The sequence below is a fragment of the Nycticebus coucang genome, chromosome 21, assembly GCF_027406575.1.
Source record: "Nycticebus coucang isolate mNycCou1 chromosome 21, mNycCou1.pri, whole genome shotgun sequence".
In the NCBI taxonomy this organism is placed as follows: domain Eukaryota; kingdom Metazoa; phylum Chordata; class Mammalia; order Primates; family Lorisidae; genus Nycticebus; species Nycticebus coucang.
This window is the reverse complement of record NC_069800.1, coordinates 3,277,920-3,297,913: the sequence shown is the minus strand read 5'-3', so window position 1 is coordinate 3,297,913 and position 19,994 is coordinate 3,277,920. Positions and strand designations below refer to the sequence as shown.

At 45.2% G+C, this 19,994-nt stretch overlaps 1 pseudogene; it reads right to left on the bottom strand.

Annotated features, from left to right (window-relative positions):
• LOC128574182 (seizure 6-like protein) overlaps positions 1-19,994 on the bottom strand; it is an 82,176-nt pseudogene that overhangs the window by 51,965 nt on the left and 10,217 nt on the right.

Below are 19,994 nucleotides of genomic sequence, written 5' to 3'. Positions count from 1 at the left end.
ACCTCTCTACATTGACCACCTCTATAAGTGGATAGATTTTAATAGACTGGACATGCACTACATGTACTCAGTGGAACATGCTGACCACCTCTGTATGTTGACCAGTTTGTTACAGTCCCTTGGGTGGTCAACTTACAGAAGTTCTATGATAGTGTGAATCTCCTGGGTTGTTTTGAGAATTAAATATGTTGCAAGAGGTAATGTGCTCAGAACAGAGTGTGGCTTGGAGTAAGGGCACATTAGTATTTTGGCACAACAGTAATCTGTGTGAGTTATTCTTATCTCCAGACCTGTGATAATTGAATGAAATATTAGCCATGTGGTGGGCCTGCAATAAACACTTGTTGGTTAGTAGGCACACGAGCACAGTGTATGTCAGAGATTCATAAAACAAGCAGTTGTGGCTCCCCAAGATGTCAGGGCTAATTGCATCCAAATGCCTTGAACTTGTAGGTGTACCTCAGTAAGGCAATATCCCACCTCAGACAGGGGACGGTCCCCTGCCACAGCTGCTCTTGTAATCATCAAAGCTGAGAAGAGGGTGGTGAGGAGGAAGACAGGTGTGTGTGGTGAAGGACCTATCTCCAGTGTTTGTGTTTACAAGTTACCACCATGATCTCCTACAAACTGTAGGGAAGGGGCAGGTAATCCATCAGGTGGGCTACCTGGAGAGCACCTGTGTAAGAATCATTCCTACAGTCCCACTTACACCACAAGCTCAGAGGAATCAACCCTTGTGTGTGTGTATGTGTGTAATGGCATAATGAGCTCATGGGCCGCGGGAAGGGATTAATCATCGTCATCATCGTCATTACAGCTGTCAAGTAAATTGTGGAGTGTGTGTATCAGGCCCTTACTGAGTGCTTCTATTAATGGCTTTGTTTCATCCTCTCAAAAATTCTTAAGAGATGAGTGTCACTATTATTTTCATTAGGAAGACAAAAAACTGAGTTTCAGAGAAGTAATGTGACTTACCCAAGGTCACACAGCCATTAGGTAAAAGGTTTGGGACTTGAACCCAAGACTTCCTACTGTTGGCAAAGGCTGTTTCCTCTCCCTGAGAAAACTCAGAATCTTTCCAGAGTGTCTCCATATGTCAAAAGCATTGTGTGGAGGAAGAAATATTTTCTGATCTTTCTATATGCTAAGGCACCAAGCCCTAGGTACAGGTCTTATCTCTTATTCTTCCTAGCTTTGGGATAGTAGACAAGTTCCTTCATCTCTCCGAGGCTCAGTTTCCTCATCTGTAAAATGGGCACCATTATGTCCATCTCACAGGATCATTGAACATGATTTCATTTGGAGCTTGGAACTGGAACTAGAAGACCTGATTTCTAATCGCCATTCTTTTGGAGTTGTAGTATCTCAAAGGCCAAAATAGTCTCAAAGCTTGGTCCTTCTCTGTATTCACACCATACATTTGAGCTGGCCCTTGCTTTGTGACTAGTGATATAATATAGCAGACATAATGCTCTGATATTTCCTCATGTAGGCTCAAGAAACCTTGAATGCTTCCCTTCATTCTCCTGAAATCCTGTCCTGTCACCGTGGGAACAAGTCCAAGCTAGCAATTGGAGGATGAGAGACATGAGGAGCAGAGGGGAGCCATCCCAGTCCATCTAGACATCCAACAGACAACTCACCCCTAAGTGCATGAGAAAGGCCAACCAAGATCAGCAGAACTGACTACCCACAGACCCCTGTGTGAGCCCAGCTGACAGCGGAAGAACTGTGTTGACATGTAGACACATGAGCAATTATACACACTTGCTGTTTTATGCCATTGTGTTTGGGGTGGTTTGTTACACAGCAAAAGCTGACTGATAGAGTGGTCCTGTAGCAGTCTCTTCCCATCTCTGGGACTCAGTTTTCTCATCAGCACCATGACAGAATTTGGGTTCCTACCAACTTTGCTGTTCCTTTCCTTACAAATTTTGGCTCTGGGGAAATCCTGTCTCTCTCTTCTAATGGGCTGGAAAACCTGGGTTCAACTAGCTTTATTTTTATCATGGTCATTTCTCCCATGATTTCTGCTGATAGCTAGAAATCCTTTCTCCTGGGACCAATATTGCCTCAACTCTTGAATCCCCCTTCTCCTTGCCTGGCTCTCAGGTGGAATTCTTGCAGCCCAAAGCACCTATATCTCTGTTTGAAGAACTGAAGTGCCTCTGCAGAAGGCACTTAAGTTTTAGGGCTTGGAATTAACTTAGCACAGAACAGGTTGGCAGCAGCCAAAGAGAAATACTCTGCGGCTATCAATCATATGGTTACTGGGGTTTGTTATTCCGTCCTTTTATTTCTAGCTAGAGATCTGTACAGGGGCCCATAAACAGAGAGTGATGTTGGGACTAGGCTCTGTATTAAAGCCAAGGAAGGTGAGCTGGAGCTTGGTTGAGACTCTTTAGAGACGTATGTATGAGGTCTGACAATTAAGGTTGCAAACTCATTCCAGAAAAAGTGCTACCATACCTCTCTGCTGAATATCCCTCCAGTCACCTTTGAGTTACTCCCCTTGGGAAGCTGAGCACTGACTCAAGCACCCTTAAAAGCATTTTTGGAACTCTTTTTCCGGCATGACCGTCAAAGCTGTCATCATCATAGGAGGTCTGACAATTAAGTTCGAGAACTTGCCACCATGCACTTGTCTGGGCAGCACTGTACAGACAATTAGGTAAGGTCTCATAACTTTGGTCTATCAGGGTCTCAGAGCTGTGTTTGTGTTGGTATATGGTGGTGTCTTGCTGAGTGGCAGTCATTATTATCGTTGGGTATTTTGTGTATCATATGATGACAACTCTGATGCTCATTCCAGAAAAAGAGTTCCAAAATTGCTTTGAAGGATGGACTAGGCACTTGAGTCAGTGCATAGTTTCCCAAGGGGAGTACCTCAAAGGTGACCAGAGTGATATTCAGCAGTGAAGTGTGAAGCGTTTTTTCTAGGATGAGTTTGCAAACTTAATTGTCAGACCTCTGAGTGTCTGCAGTAGATGCTCAGGAATGGGAAGGGGCACCTCTCTGAGCCTCAATTTCTTCTTCTGTAAAATGAGGTGAGGAATTTTCCCCTTGTAGAGAACCTCACTACCATTTATGGTGTGGCTATGACACTGGCTTTGGCCTTGCCAGTTCCTAGCTCTGTTGATATTGGACAATCAATTTTATGTCTCTCAACTTCCATCTCCTCATCTGTAAAAAGGGATAGTCACACTGAGATTACACACGGGGTATTATACAGGGTACTAATATCACACTAGAGAGTTAAGTGAGTTAATACAGGTAAAGCACTCAGTCCCTGGCATATCGTAAATACTCAATGAATGGTAGGATTTGATTTCTAACCAATGAGATCATGTACACCAAACTTGTAGCATACAGTCTGAAATGTGGTAGGGGTTAAAATAGTTTTAGCTGATGATTATCTGTCTGTTTTGTGCCAGAAGCCTTATGATATTTATGCTATTTTAGTTTTTTAATGTTATTTAATTTTGTTATATAATTAACTTACACACTCACTCTCTTGTGTTTGATAGGTATTTATTGAGCACTTTCTATGTGACAAAGTGAGCAAAATATTCCATCGTGAGGCAGTATTACCACCATCAATAATCTGCCCACAGCCACAGAGCTGGTGAACAGCAGGATAAGAATTTAAATTTAGTCTTTTTGACACTAGAATTTTTTATGTCTTTTTTGCCACACAGCATTTTCAAGGTTGGGGCCCTTGGGCTGAGCTTTTGCAGCCATGTACAGGTTGTTTTTTGGGTCCTAACTCTTGCTGTTGGGTGCTTGGTAAGTTATTTTTCCTCTCTGGGCCTCTCCAAGCTTTTCTATTCTGTGATACCTTCACAAATAATTCCTTAGTTTTCTTATTTTCTTGCCCATAATTTATTTTCCGGGGAGGCAGGGGAGAGAGAGAGAGCGATCGAGATCTCATAAGGATTTAAAAGGCTTATTATGTTCAGTTGTGTTTTGAGGGTAACAGACAGATTCCTGATGGAGCTGGGAAGTCTGTGGGAGGTTAGGAAGGCATTTTTGGTGTGAAGGAAGTTAAGCCTGGGGCTTCCTGGCTCATTGCAACATTATACCGTCCTTCTCGCCGCCAACCCTGCACATAAGCAATGCAAGGCAGATAGATCTGCTTTGTTTTGTTTCCTGTATTTTTTTTTTTTTTGAGACAGAGTCTCTCTGTTGTCCTGCCTAGAGTGCTGTGGCATTAACCTAGCTCACAGCAACCTCAAACTCCTGCCAAGAGATCCTCCTGCCTCAGGCCTCCTGAGTAGCTGGGACTACAGACACTCTACACAACACCTGGCTAATTTTTCTATTTTTAGTGGTGACAGGGTTTCTTTTTGCTCGTGCTGGTCTAAAACTCATGACTTCAAGTGACCTCCCGCCTTGGCCTCCCAGAGTGCTGGAATTACAGGTGTGAACTACCGTGCCCAGCCCAAGGTGCACAGTTCTTACTGCTTCAATTCGGAGCATCCATCCCACGCCTAACAGTGATAGTCTTCACAGCCCTGATCCTTCTCGCATGACACCCCCCACCCCCATTATAGCTTGGCCAACTGACTTTCTTCAAAATTCTGCCTGGATGTCACCCTCTCTGTGACATTTCCATGCAGAGATAATCAGTGCACCTCTACCTCCCCAGCCCATCCTCCAAGCCATAGCCATTTGCTTTCATTTTTCCAGGTTGTCTGCTCATGCCTCTTCTTCCCTATGTGAACTTTGAGCTCCTGCAGGCCTGGTAGCCTCTCTGCATTATTGCTAAGAGGTACAGCTGATCCCCCACCTCGCCCTGTAGAAGCCTGTGCAGGTCAGTGAAAGTGGAGGCTATGGCGTATGCTCAACCTTTCTTAGCTATGCGACCTGAGAGAGCCACTTAACCTCTCTGTGCTATCATCATCCAATCCATAAAGTGATGTTGATAATATCTGCCTTGTCGGAGGATTCCTGATAATCATAGTTTCCATTTATGAAGCACCAACTATGTGCCAGATACCATGCGATGTGCTTTGCATACATTATCTCTAATTTGAGTAATTACCCTTCTGTAATTATCTCTACTCACATTAGCTCTAATTTATGTAATTATTATCTCTACATAATAATATTCACATTCTTTTTTGCTCATGGACATAAACTATGCAGCTTAGGGCCTAACGCATAGTAGGCTCTTAAAGGGTGACTAGTGAGAACTGTCTTTATGCCCACAGCATCAACAGACTGCTAGCAGACGAGGAGGGGAAAAAGGTCCCCTTTTGCCTGGCCCACGTGGCTCATGTCCTCATTCATGACTCAGCAAACCTTGCCCAGCGCCCACTACGGGCCACCTACCCAGTTCAGTCTGCCGAGCAAACTCCTTCCCCCTTGTTGATGTGATAAATAACAATTGCAAACACTTAGGAGTGCTGAGGGGCCCGGAGGACGGAATTATTTTTACTATCAAACCCAAGTTGGTTTACTAAAACTGTCAGTGGAAACCAAGCAAGATAAATTAAACCCAGCAGCTCTTGGGCCTCACATAACCCTGGCTGGTGAGATGCTATTTTCTCTCCCTCTGTGGGAGGGAGGAGGTGCCAAGCCCAGATACCACTCTGCCAAGTGTGTGCCAGAGCTTGTCAGAGCAAGCCTTGGGCTGGTGACCAGAGGACTCGGCTCCCTTTTGCAAAGCTTTAATCCCTTTTAGTGCTTAAGACCTTTTCCCTGCTGCCCAGTTTGGGAAAGCCCAGATTCCCTAATGCGGCCTTTGAGGCCCTCCTCCATCCCACTAACCCCCCGGATGTCCTATTTTATTGATGAGTCATTGAGCCCCAGAAACACAGGCAGGGCCGTGGAGACATGGCAAGCAGGGTTCAAATTTGAGCCCTGCCAGTTCTTGGCTGTGCAATCATAAGCACTCTTCCCCCTCCCTGAGCCCCAGTTTACTAATCTGTAAAATGGAGATAATAACAGAACCACTGTATCTGCTTGCTATAAGGATACCTAGGACGTAAGTGCCTGGGATGTCTTAAGTGTAAGCACATATTAAGTGTCATGGACAAATAAGAGAGCTGTTGTTTTCCTGCCTCTGGACCTCAGCACATTCTCTTCCTTTTGGCTGCAGCACCGTTCCCCTCCATCTTGGCCCACTTTCTCTCTCTTTTTCTGGTCTCAGCACAGATTAGGGTTTCTCTCCTTCATCACTATTGACATTTTCTCAGGTGGGGGGCTGCTCTGTGCATTGCTGGATGCTGGGTAACCAACCTCTCTGGCCTCTACCCACCAAATGCCAGGAGCACCCTCCAGTCCACCCTCCAACTGTCACAACCAGAGAAGCCTTCAGATATCAGAGCGTGTCCCCTGGGGCAAAATTGAGAACCTCTGATGTAGAGATTACTTTTCCAGGAAAGCTTTTCCTGCTTCTGCACCCCCAAGGGCCCTGCATTTCCCCTCGCGCACACCAGGTCCGCTTACAACGCCCTCCCTGGGCAGGACTCCATTTGACTTGCTTCCCACCAGTGTTCACCCACAATGCCTGCTACCTAGTAGGTGCTCAAAAACATTTGTAGAATAGAATTGAACTTGCTTAATGACAATAGTCACAGCCCTCACAACATGTCTATGGTGGATGAAACTGAAACTGAATCAATTCTGATGTTGCTGCAAGTTCGCAGGTGGGACGATGTTGGTTGCTTCGTCCTTGGGAGGGCACAGTGTTGCCTGAGGGAGAGCAGTGCCCTCTTCACTGGCTCCATACTGACCCTGGCTGTGGATACACCACCACTTTCAGGTTGGCTTAGCATTTGGTACCCCGATTATTCAGAAAAACAGTATGGCCTCCCCATACTTCACCCTACTTGGTCCCCAAACTCTCCCAGCATATTTGAACATCACTGGACTTGGGGCCCTCTGAAGTCCTCCCACTCTAGATATTCTGATTCTGAGGTCTTTGATGGTGGATGCTTTGATATTAAAACTCTATAAAACCTCTCGATGGTCTTCCGGCTACTGTTACTGAAAGAACCAGACCAGCGCCATCTTAGGAGTTGAGTTTCGCTCTCCCCCCCCCATTTCACTCAGTAAGTTTAACTTTCCAGGCAAGCCCAGGCAATTCCCCCAAATCATGAGACAACTGCCCACCAATCAGGGATCCCCCCACCTGACCAATCCAGAAGCGCCCCCTTTGTTTCAAGCTGTGCACACCCACCCGCTGTGTGGAACCATAAAAACCCCCTGCTCCAAAGCTTGGGGCTCCTGGCTCTGATCCATTGTAAGGGATACCCTGGGGGCCCAAGCTCGAGCTTGCAATAAAATGGCTTTTTTGCTTTTGCATCGGACTCGGCTCCTTAGTGGTCTTTGTGGGGGATTTTGATATCTGGGCACAACATTACTTTATCTGATAATTTAAAGCCAAAATGTTATTTCTTACCATCTAGGTTTCTTATTGTATAATATATGTAAGTTTATTGACAAATGGAGGCCATGTCCCTAGAAGACCTTCCTATATTTGTCTTTTCTCCCCTTTCTTGTACATTGTAGCCGACTAGACATGAATTTGGGCTTGAATTCTGGCTTTGAAACTTTATGGCTGTATGACTATGACAAGTTACCATTGTTTCATTGGCTTTTATTTATTGAGCCTCTACTATGAGTCATGCATTAGCATCTGTGCTGGGGTTACTGCAGTGAAGACAACAGGAAAAAATCCTTCTGTTCTCATGGAGGTGACATTCTAAGTAGAGAAGGTGGGAGTTAAAACATTTCAACAGATACAGCAATGTGCAGTGTGCCAGGTGGCAATAAGCATGGGAGATGTGAAGATGAAGAGATACTCAGACATTTGGGGCAGAACATCCCAGTAGAGGGAAGACAGCAGTGCAAAGGCCCTGAGGTCAGTGTAGTCAAATGAAAAGAGTGAGGAGGGCAGAGAGCCAGATTACGTATGGCCTTTTGTAAGAACTTTGGCTCTAACTTTGAATAAAATGCGGAGCTATGGTAGAGTTTTGACCAGAGCATGATGTGATTTGACTTAACAGAATCTTTTTACAGGATCACTCAGAATGGTAGATTAGAAATAGTGCAAAGGGGACAAATGTGGGAACAGGGAAACCTGAGAGGAGGATGTTGCAATAATCCTGGGAAGAGATAGGGGTATCTTGGACCCGGGAGGCAGCAGAGCAGGTGTCAGAAGCGCTTGGACTCTGGGCATGTTTCGGTTTTTGAATAGACTCAACAGTATTTACCGAGGATTTAGATACAGGATGTGAGAGAAAGAAAAAAATTCCGTTCACAGTGAATGTGCTGGAGCCAGCTGATCCTGGTTTGTAAGGGCAGATTGTTAAGTGCCCAGGCATTTGCTGAGCCTATTATCATTACATTGGTGTTTTGAAACCGGCTATGGTGGGAATATTTACACCATGGAAATAGGCAAATATTACAAATCAGGATGTAGCCCACCCCCTCCTCCCCTGCTGAGAAATCCAGTTGTTCAGCATTTACCAGCATCCCACGGGGCCAGAGGGACTTCAAGGGGTTACTTAAAATCTTTCAATTACATTTTATTTTTTTTTTTGCCTGAGCAGATGGTAGAATGGATTACTCCTTACTGAGATGGGACAGATGGAGTAAAATAAGTATCAGGAAGGAGAATCTGAGTTTTTATTTCAGATACATTTTGTTTGAGATGCCACTTAAACATCCACATGACTCAGTGAGGCAGTAAGTCAATATATGTTGAATATAATAGCTGGAACTACCTTATAGGATTGCTATGGGAGACAAGTGAGGAAATTTATTTTTTACTAGAAATTCATGTTAGCAAAGACCTTACCAAGAATAAATGCTCAATAATATAAATTTCTTCATTGCCATGATGAGAAAGGGCCATCATCACTACCTAGAGCAAGGGCTGAAAACTGGCAGCTCTCAACTTGAATCCAGTCAGTAGACAGTTTTATTTTTGGGGGTGTGGGGAAGAGTGTTACCTTAAAACATCAAATTTAGATGATTTAGATGGGTCATCACAGGGCCTGCACTCCATACTATTTCACACCATCCCCAATTCCCATATTTAGGTTACTTGCCTGGCTCTGTAAGGGTTAGAGTTTGTCCTACCCTGGATAATGGCAGCTGTCATTATGCAGAGGAGGAATCTGAGGCCAGAAGAGGCTGGTGTTGGGTCCAGGGCTGTTGATGGCATGGAAAGGGTGAGCTGGGGGATCCTCTCTGCCAGTCAATGCTCACATTTAATGTCGCCAAACAAATGATCAGAAGAGAGAAAGTCTGTCCCTGGAAGGGTCCCCTTCCTTCCTTCTGGTACTGGTGCCAGTGGCCTGGATTTGGGGAAACTTTAATTGCTTGTGTTTCCCAGATCAGCCAGCTCTTCGCGTGAGTGGTGGGAATAAAACCCAATCTGGGGTGAAGCTGGAGGTTAATTGAATATTTGATGCCTAGAAGTGATGAAAGCAGGAGCCCCATTTCCCTATGTCCTCATCCCAATCTCTGGCACCAAAGAGAGATGTGGGCCAGTCTTATTTAAGCAAAACCACCCTAAACTGTCCCTGTGAGAAGAGAACAGCAGAGCTACATGCAAGAGAGGGGATCACAGACAATTTCTCAGGGTTCAGGGACAGATGACAACCTCTGCAGGATAAAACAAGCACCCTGGAGTTGATTTTACCTTCTCTTGGCTGAAGACTGAGGTGGCTGCCCAGTGACTTCTGGGAGAGGGAATTCGTAAGCTGGGACTATAAATTTATATTTATCATGAGGCTTCCTAGAGGATGCAGCCTCCAGCAGGCACAGCTTTTAAATGAAGTTTTCTACTTGAAGTTTCACCTAAACTCCTTCCAGATCCTCTCTTTGACCTTTTCCTTCTATAACTCCTACCCAACCACTATGCTCCAGCTATATTAAACCTCCTTTATGCACGGAGGTGGGGCATACTCTTTCACTTCCTCTCTTTGAAGAGGCTGTCTTTGTCATTTGGGACACTCTGCTCCCCCTCTCGCCTGCCTACCTTCTCTTTCATCCTGGTGGAGAAGTCATCTCTTCCCGGGAGCCCCCCTAACTCCACCCCAGCACTCTCAGCTGCCATCCTCCTCCTCTCTGCTCGACCTGGAGGAGGACACCCCCCACCACATATGGAGGTGGAGACTTTTCTGTTTTCCTTCTAGTTGTATCTCTGGCACTCATCCTAGGGCTGGCACACAGTAGGTACACAGCCACTTTTCCCCCCAGAGTTAAGAGAGACCATTCCATGCTTTGCCAAAATAAATTTTACCACACCTATGAGAACTTTGCAGGACTTAAAATTGTGCTTGGCTCATAGCAGATACTCAGAAAATACGTCTAGAATGAATGAATGAATGAGCATCTCCTTCCAGACTCTAGAAGGCAGAAGGGAGGGAACAGGGGAGAGAGGGTGAGCACGTGACTCAGGCCGGGGGTAGAGGCATACACCCTCTGCTTCCTGTGGCCACAAAACACTGCCGTTCCAAGACCTCCGTTACAGATGAGAAAAACAGAGGCCCACAGGGAAGCCCAAAGCCACACAGCGGGGAGGTGAAGAGGTTTGTTCTCAGCTTGGCCTGGTCCTTTTCCACAAGGAGCTCTGGAAGTTTTTGACTCCACTGGAATAGAAGCTTTTGAGACAACCTTGGAGAACACTTCTGCTGCCTCTAAGAAACAACCTAAAACGCCAGTCACTAATAATTTGCAGATAGTTCCCTTCTCTCTTGCAAGGCTCCTCTGCAGAGCCAGGCAGCCCTGAGTTCTGTTTCCAGTCTGCTGGGTTTTGGCATCCCCCCTCACCCTCAGCCACTTGGGTCTGCCAGGGAGTCTTTTTATTTTGCTCTCACCAGACACCACCATCTGTCTTTGTCCCCTTCTCACGCTCATCTCACACAGGGCAGTGGAAAGAGCACAGCTGAGAAGCCACAAAACTTAGATCTCAGCTTTGCTACTCGCTAGCTGGGACTTCTCCCTGCACTTCAGCTGTCTTATCCAGACGATGGGGATAATTACCTTCCAGGCAGGGTTCCACATGAGAATTACCTAAGATATAAATGCTTAGACCAATCACTGTTTTATCTGGCCCAGAGCAGGTGCTTCCCTGCTTCCTGTGAGTGTCATCCTCCTGGGGAGGTGGGGGGAATATTCTGGATGAAGCATCTTATGGTTACTCCCTCTGAGAACAGAAAACACAGCTACACTGTCCATTCATTAAACAGTTTTTCATTCAGCAATCATTTCCTGAGTCTCTACTATGCATCAGGCTCTGTGTTAGACCCTACAAACAAGTAAATGAGACCCTGACTGGTCTCACTGACGGAGACAGATAGGAAAATAAACTACCGTAGCACAGTGGGCATGTGTTATAGTGATCCCCTCTTCCTGGCCTCACTGGGCATTCGGGCTTTTGAAAATGTCGTGTTTGCTCTTGCCACAGGGCCTTTGCACATACCATTCCTTTGGTATGCATCACTCCAGCTCATCCTTTAGTTCCAAGCTTTAGGAAGCCTTTTCTGATGGTCCTCTTTATTTCAAATCCCCATCATAGAATCTCATAGTACCACCAGGCTTTCCTTATATTTCTTGTTAAAGTTCCTGTATGCAATTATATATGTGCATACTCATTTAATATGTTTCCTCAGACCCTGAATTTCTCAAAGATAGGAACTGGGGTGGGGTACGGAGCAAGATGGCCAACTGGAGCCAGCTTTCCACAGAGGCTCCCATCCTGAAGGAGAGTTAAAGGACAGAAGTTTAGCAAGTAAGCTGATGGTTTGGAGCTGAGCCAAGAGAGAAGGTTGAAGGATGCACATTAACCCTGCTGAGGTAAGCTGTGACCCCAAGGATACGAACAATAGGTACAAAATCCATCACCGAGTGGATAGAGTCCCCTCACCCATGAGAACGGCCCGCAGTATACTTTCTACAAACAAGTGGGCAGAGTTCAAACATCCTCCCATTTTATCCCACGGGAGAGATCCTCAAAGATAGGGACTAGAGCAGCATCTGCTGCTATCGTTGGTCTCACCAGTTATTTACACAATCCCTGGCCCATTGTAGATGCTTAATTAACATCGGTTGAAAAAATAAAACAAGAGCAATTTCCTCCCCAATGTCTTAAATGTGTCTGGACTGGCAGGGGTGGGGTGGGGGGGAGGTCACCCACGATAAACACTCACAACTGGATAGCTAAGAAGATCCGTTTTTCTTCGCTCACATGGATCTTCCAGATATAGTCTTCACCTTCCACGTAAGGCTCTGGCCAGTTTGGGGACAGCACCACCCCAGCCACAGCAGAAAGCTCCCCACCACACATGGCTGTAAAAGACAGATAGATTTTGTTTGTATGGTGAAGTGGCTAAGAGTGTGGGCTGTGCAGTCAGACAGCTATGGGTCTCTGTGGGTCGTGGACAGGTGTTTTCACCTCAGGCAGGCAGCATGTGTATATGAATAATTAAATGAGAGCTGGCCACCTGCCTGCTCTTTACATAAGGGTTGGTAAAAGTTGGGCTAAGGGTGTTGTAGCTCTTTCAGGACCAAGTGCAGAGCCTAAAGGTCGGACTGAATCCCCAGCTGCCCTTTGCACAGGGCAAGTAGTGTGGCCAAGAGACAGTCACTCAAGTCAGGTGCCTGGGGGCCTGGAGGCCAGTCTTGTATCTGCCACCAATAGGCTTTAGGAGAAGGCATGTAACGGCTTGGAGCCTGAGCTCCATTTCTCTATAAAACTAGGGTAACTGCTGACTTCATTGGGTTATTTTGAAGCTCAGTTGAGTTCATGAATGTGAAATGTACAGCACGGTGCCTGGCACATGGTAGTGCTCAGTAATTTAGATGACTTTACTGTGACAGTTCCTGGCCCTGAACTGGAAGCAGAGATGTGGCCATGGCTGGTGCTTTTTAAATTCCATTTTGTATTTACTGCTTTGGAAAGTTCTGAACGTGGCAGAGGCCAAAGTACCAATAAATTCCACTCTGTTAAACCAGCACATTTAATATAGGGATCAATCCCTCACCATGGCAAGGCTGTGATTTTATGCCAACTGCCATCCAGGCAGTGGCTGCCAAGAGCAAGAGAAGCCTTTGTTATTCCATGTGCCACCTAGAGATCCAGCCTCAAGGTAGCTCAGTGGATATGGGGAAACAGGCAGGGAGGGACGCTGGGGGCCTGTGTAGGTAAGGGCCCCTACACAGCCAACCTTGTCCAGAGCGTAGATCTCTAAAAACAGGGAGACCTGAGTTCCATTTTTGTCTCTGCCAATGACCTCGATGTGTTCTTAGATGTGTCACTTCATAGCATCAGTTCTTTCATCTGTAAGTGGGACTAATGATATCTGCTTTATAAGATTGTGGAGAGGATGAAATTAGATAGTGCACATACAGCCCTTGGCAGAGTGCCGGTAGTGTAGTTATTACACACCAATTGACAGCTATTATTATTACCACTATTAATGAGATTCAGGACTGCCGAGTGTTGTGGGGTGGGTTGGCACTGCACGAGTGTGTGCGCAAGAGGTGTTATGTAGGAGCTGAAGTCCATGCAGGGGTCCGAGATGTGCAGCATCCTTGGAGGAAGGAGCACCTTTTAAAGTTTATCCATTTTGCAATTTTCTCAAGACAGGTAGCAGCCCTGATCCAAAGGGTAGTGAGCCCTGGAAAGGTTTCTAATCCCAATATTGGTATGTAAATGGGGGACATGCCTGTGAGCTGTGGCTTTAGTCCTCCCATCTGAAGGGTAGAGTCCCTGGGAAGAGGGCAGAGAGCCGCTTACCTCTGCACAGGGGCTCTGTGTCATTCCAGTACGGGTCCTGGACATTGATGCACTCTATGATGGCCGGGCCCTGCTCCAGGGAGTGGCCAGGGTCACAGGCAAACTCCACTATGGTCCCGATGTTGTAGGTTGGGTCCGATGTGGTAAAGTTCCCATTCTGAATATAAGGCTCATAGCAGTGGCCTTTCTCAAATGCTGGGGTGGGAATACAAAGGGAGACGTCCACTCAGATGAGTCGGGGCCACCCCAGGGTGCTGCATCCCAGGAGATGAGGCCCCTCTTGTTGTTTAGAAAAATCCCAAGGAATATAAGTACCAGAACATGTGTCCTTGTTCCAGCTGACCTGATGAGACCCCTTGGGCCATTCACTTGCCTGTTTGGGGCCTAATTGTTTTCAAATCTAAACTGGGAATAAGACTCTCTGGCTCTCTACTCTGCAGAGAGTTGTGTTTTAATTTCTTTTCATATCCCATGGGGTTCCCACTTCAGAGTCCTGATTTCTGCCACCAGAAACCATACATTTGTCTGTGATAATGGCCAACTTTTCTTGGGGGAGCCAGAACAGAAATTCCCCCAATGTACATGAAATACCCAGAGTGCCTCCCCCTGAGGCTGGAGCAGGAGAGGCCCTTGCTAGTTCTTCTTGGAGGAAGAGGTTGCTGGACTCTAAGAGGTCCACTGGGGAAAGTAAAGTGAAAGATTAGGAACCCCTGTAAGTGCTGGAAAGAAATCTTAGCGCCATTCTTGTCTGCTGGTGGTGTTGGGCAAGTGGCCCAAGTTCCCTCAGTTGCCTCATCTAAAACTGGAGATAATACTAATCCTAACATTTCAATGTGGTTGGGATCAAATAAACAATGTATACAAGGCACCAGGCACATAATAAGCACCCAGTAAATGGTGGGTGAAATTATTAATAGAACCAGGAGTCAAAGGATCCCTATGGCCACTGGGTCTTCCCCATCCTTAGGAGCCCAGATTTCTATCTCTCAGGACCCAGCACCAGCCCCCCCCACCCCACCGAATGCTTCTCATTCACCAGGCCCCCAGCCCAAGAGAAGGAAGGGCCCTCCAGGGACCCTCACCCTCAAATCGGATGTTGAAGGTGGATCCTGCCCGGTCCTGGCTGGATGTGAACTCAATGCGGATGGTGTTGCCATCACTCAGGAGGCCCTCAAAGGGGACAGTCTTGGTTTGGAGGGAGTCATACAGAAGAGCTGACTTGTTGGTCTGCCCGCTGTGGACCATCATCCTGGTGGTACAAAAGGAGATGATGAATTCTGAGAGATTTTCCTGTGCCACTGACTCAGCAAAGAAAGAACTGTGCTATGATTGCCTCCTTTGGAAAGTCGCATTCCTGGATTCAAAACATGACTTTGCCTCTTGCTTGCCCACACGACCTGTGTCACCATGGTGGACCTGATTCTTCTTCTACAGAGTGGGATTAAATGCTTGTCCTGGACTCCCTATGGATTTATTCTGAGGTTATAGGGAAATTGGTAAGTGTGATGTAATAAACCAATTAATGAACTATCAAATTGATGTTTATTATAATATCAGTCATTGAGAAGTTGGGATTAATGAACTAATATCTTTGCTGAAACAGTGGCTTATATAAAGTCAGGAAGACCTGGGTTTGAGTCCCAGCTGTATAACTTCTAAGTTGTATGACTTCGAGCAAGAGAAATTTACCTCTCCGATCTGTTATTTTCTCATCTGTAAAGTGGGTACAATCAGACTTATGTCAGAATGCAGGGATGAGAGATCGTGCATATAAAGTATCCAGGACAGAGCTGGTGTTTAAGTCCCATTTATTAAGAATTTGATCCCTATAAGGCTCTAACTATGATCCTCGATTCCTAAGAGCACTGTGTGGGAAGTAGTCAGGAGCTCTGATTTCCAGTTTCCAACTCTCAATCAACCGAGTTTACATAAGTCTCAAAACATCTTTGGGCCTCAATTTCCTCAGCATGAAAGGAAGGATTACGTCTTTCTGACCTATTTTATAAATACACTTTGAAAAAATTTTAAAATAAAGTGCACTGAAAAATAAAATGTATTCGACAAAATGTTGGATGTTTATTTTTATGGTTATTAAGACCGTTTGATACTTGACTGCTTGCTAGTCCTGGTATTTTTAAAGAAATTATACAAAAGTGAGGAAGAAAACAGTATACAAATTAGATAACTTTCTTTTATGGAGTCATAAACACACAGTTTTAATCCTTTGAGCCTTTTACCGTGACTCATAAAATCGGTTTATGTTGCCCAGATGAATTTGTAATGTAAGACGCATAAATGTGGGAGCAAAGTTTGTTCATTTTGCCATGTGTCAAGTGTGGCTGAGACAAGGAGGGAGCTGCTGTGGAGGCCAGGGGCCGTCCCAGGAGTGGGGAGGGGCATCCCACAGACTTTTAATCTCAGCTGACTCTGTTATAGCTTGGGGGCTGTATGCCAGGGCTCCTCTTTCAAAGAACAGAAGTCTTTGGCAAAAAGGGTCACTCAAAAAAAGTTCAACTCCCAGATCAACCACTTTCTTTCCCATTCTTATCACTATGTCTGCTTCCAAGGGAACCTGAGCCAAGAAAGCAACTGAGACCCTCGTTTTTAAAGAATATTCTAGAATAAGTTCCTACAATATTAAAGTTTTAAGGTTCTGGATTCTATGCCTATTACTTAGAGGGTACAGACGTGCTTTTGCTTAGATGTTGCCTTGGAACTTCTTTTGAGTTGTGTTATGGGTATTAGGCTAATTTTTCCATTTCGACTTTCTATCATTCCAGGAACCAATGTTCTTTAATTCTCTGCTGTTCCCCACGGCACCTAACACATGGCTGGGCACAGAGCAGGTGATCAGTAAACACCCCTTCCTCATTCCACTGCAGAAAAGGATGTGCATTAGCCTCATGCGAGAAAAACTCAAATCAAGTCAGGGTGGGGGACAGGGGAAGGAGGGCTGGGGGTTAGGGTGTATGGCACGCCTCTTGGGGGCAAGAAACAATTATAAGAGTGTCTTTACCTAACAAATGCAATCAATGTAACCTAATTCTTTGTACCCTCAATGAACCTGAAATAACAACAACAATAATAATGATAATAAAAGGTGGTGCAAAAGAAAGAATGAGGCAGGCAATGTGGGGCCTGGATGCCCGGTTTGTTTTGCCTCCCCCCTGCTGTGTGGCCAGGGGTAAGTCTGTTTCCCTCTCTATGCTGTAGTTTCCTTATCTGTAAAAAGAAGAGATTGAAGCTGATGGTCTCTGAGATCCTTGTCATTCACCCACCTTTTCTTTTCTTGAATTCCATGAGTCAAAGCTTCACCATGTCAGGACTCCAAACCCTTGGCTACAATCTAACACTCCGGGAGGGAAAGGGGCTGTGTGCAGACCTTTCGAGGCTTACCTGTCCTTCTCATGCAGCGACAGCCTCTCAAAGTGGAGGTGCAGCTTCTGTCCCTCCGGAGCTTCAATGGTCCACATGCAGAACTGACTCCCATTGGAATTTCCAGGGTAACTTGGGGAGAGGACGCGGCCAATGGTAGCATTGTGCACTGCCCCTCCACAAGGGGCTGGATGCGAAAGTAGGGGTGGGAGGGTGAGAGGGAGAGCAGAGACAGAGGAAGTTAGTGTTTGGCTCTTTCCCGACCCTTACCCCTAACCCTAAGCGAGAGTGAAATACCAGAGACCTGTGGTGGGAAAAACAGGGCAAGGAAAGGAAAGCTTGGAAGAAACTTGTTCTCTTGGGAGGAAATCGTCCTATTTTACAGAGGCTCTCACTCCACAGTCGGAACCTTCAATGTGTGTGTTTCATGGTAGGGAATGACTGCTGCTTAAGGACTTTTGCATGGCACTAGCTTTGCCCTGGTTTTAATTATAAAATGGTAATCAAGGATGTAAATAGGCATTTCACAACAGAAGAAATGTATATATGTATATATATGTACATATATACATGTACATATATACATATATATGTACATATATACATATATATATATATTTTTTTTTTTTGAGACAGAGCCTCAAGCTGTTGACCTGGAGAGTGTGGTGGCATCACATAGCTCACAGCAACCTCCAACTCCTGGGCTCAAGCGATTCTCCTGCCTCAGCCTCCCAAGTAGCTGGGACTATAGGCGCCCACCACAACGCCTGGCTATTTTTTGGTTGCAGCCGTCATTGTTGCTTGGCGGGCCCGGGTTGGATTTGAACCCACTAGCTCAGGTGTATGAGGCTGGCACCTTAGCTTCTTGAGCCATAGGCACCAAGCCAGAAGAAGTATATTTTGAGTACTTAGTAAGCACTAAAAAAAATTCAGCTTCGCTAATAATAAAAGAAATGTCAATCTAAACTACATTCCACTTTCATCCACCTAATTGGCCAAAGTAAAAAGCAGTAATAAAAGTTGAAAATGGTAAAAGCTTATTCTTATTCACAACTGGTTAGAATGCAAACTGTGATGTGCTTGCAGGAGAGCTTTCAGTGAGAAGTCTAGAAAATAATTTTAGTACTTTGACCCAGTAATTAGGGTTCTGGAAATTTATCCTAGAAAGAGATCTGGAGATTTGCACAAAGATTTAGCAATAAACATTTTCACTGCTCTCTTGTTTTGAAGAGTAGAAAGTGAGAAATAATATGAATGTCCACTCCAGATGTTTAGTGAAATACAGTCATGCACCACATAATGACGTTTGAGTCAATGACAGACCACATATAAAACACTGGTCCCATGAGATTATGGTGTCCTATTTTTATTGTACATTTTCTAGGTTTAGATACTGAAATACTTGCCATTGTATTCCAATTGCCTGGGAAATTCAGTACAGTTTCATGCTATGCAGGCTTATGATCTCTGAGTAACAGGGGATATAGCCTAGGTGCGGAGGAGGTTATACCATAGAAGGTTGTGTGAATGTACTCTGTAATGTTTGCACAATGACAAAATCACCTAAGGACACATTTCTCAGGATGCATCCCTGTCATTAAGTCATGATACATAACTGTAAATAATGCCACTGCTATAGTTAGAAAAGACCATGTCCTCAAGGAATGCTTAAGAATATAGAATTCCTGGCTGCACCCATAGCTTAGTGGGTAGGGTGTCAGCCATGTATACCCAGGGTGGCGGGTTTGAATCCAGCCCAGGCCAGCTAAGTGGGTAGGGTGCCAGCCACATACACCCAGGGTGGTGGGTTTGATCCAGCCCGGGCCAGCTAAAAACAACAATGGCAACCACAACAAAAAAAAATAGCTGGGCTTTGGGTGGTGTCTGTGGCTCCAAGGAGTAGGGTGCTGGCCCCATAATACCGGAGGTGGCAGGTTCAAACCCGGCCCCAGCCAAAAACTGCAAAAAAAATAAAATAAAATAAATAGATGGGTGTTGTGGTGAGTGCCTGTAGTCCCAGCTACTTGGGAGGCTGAGGCAGGAGAATCACTTAAGCCCAAGAGTTGGAGGTTGCTGACACCACAGCATTCTACCGAGGGTGACATAGTGAGACTCTGTCTCAAAAAAAAAAGAAGAAGAAGAAAAAAAGAACATAGGATTCCTTAGAAGGCCAAAGCAGGAGGATTGTTTGAGGCCACGCATTCAAGACCAGCCTGAGAAACATAGGGAGATCCTGTATCTACAAAAAAAAAACAAAAAACAAAAAAAAACAGAAAAATTATCCAGGTGTTGTGGCATATGCCTATAGTCCTATAGACCTAGTTGCTAAGGAGGCTGAAGCAGGAGGATTCCTTGAGCCGAGGAGTTGAAGGCTGCAGGGAGCTATGACTGTGCTACTGCACTCCAGCCTGGGCAACAGAGTTAGACTCTATCTCAAAGGAAAAAAAAAAAAAAAGGACATAGAAAAATGTTCACTATTTTTTAAGGGAAAAAAACCTAGCAAGTTAGAAAATGGTCTGTCATACCTATTTTAATGAGCTATTTGCAAGGATCAATTGAGACCAGGAATATAAAAGTGATTTCTTTCTACTTTATACACTTCTATATTTCTTGAGTTTTTTTTAACCAAAGTCATATATTACTTTTATCATAAAAATCTAATAAGGAAATATTACCAAGTGATTTGTACACTGGAAAGAACTCTTTCTAGTTCACAAATAAGGAGGTATTCTTATCTGTATTCTTCGGAGATATTGGGAAATAGTTTTCATGTGCATGGTTAGGGAGAGTTATTCTGGTGGGCAGCAGACCCCTCTCACCACAGGAAGGGACGTGAAGTATAACCAGGGGGTTGTGGTGG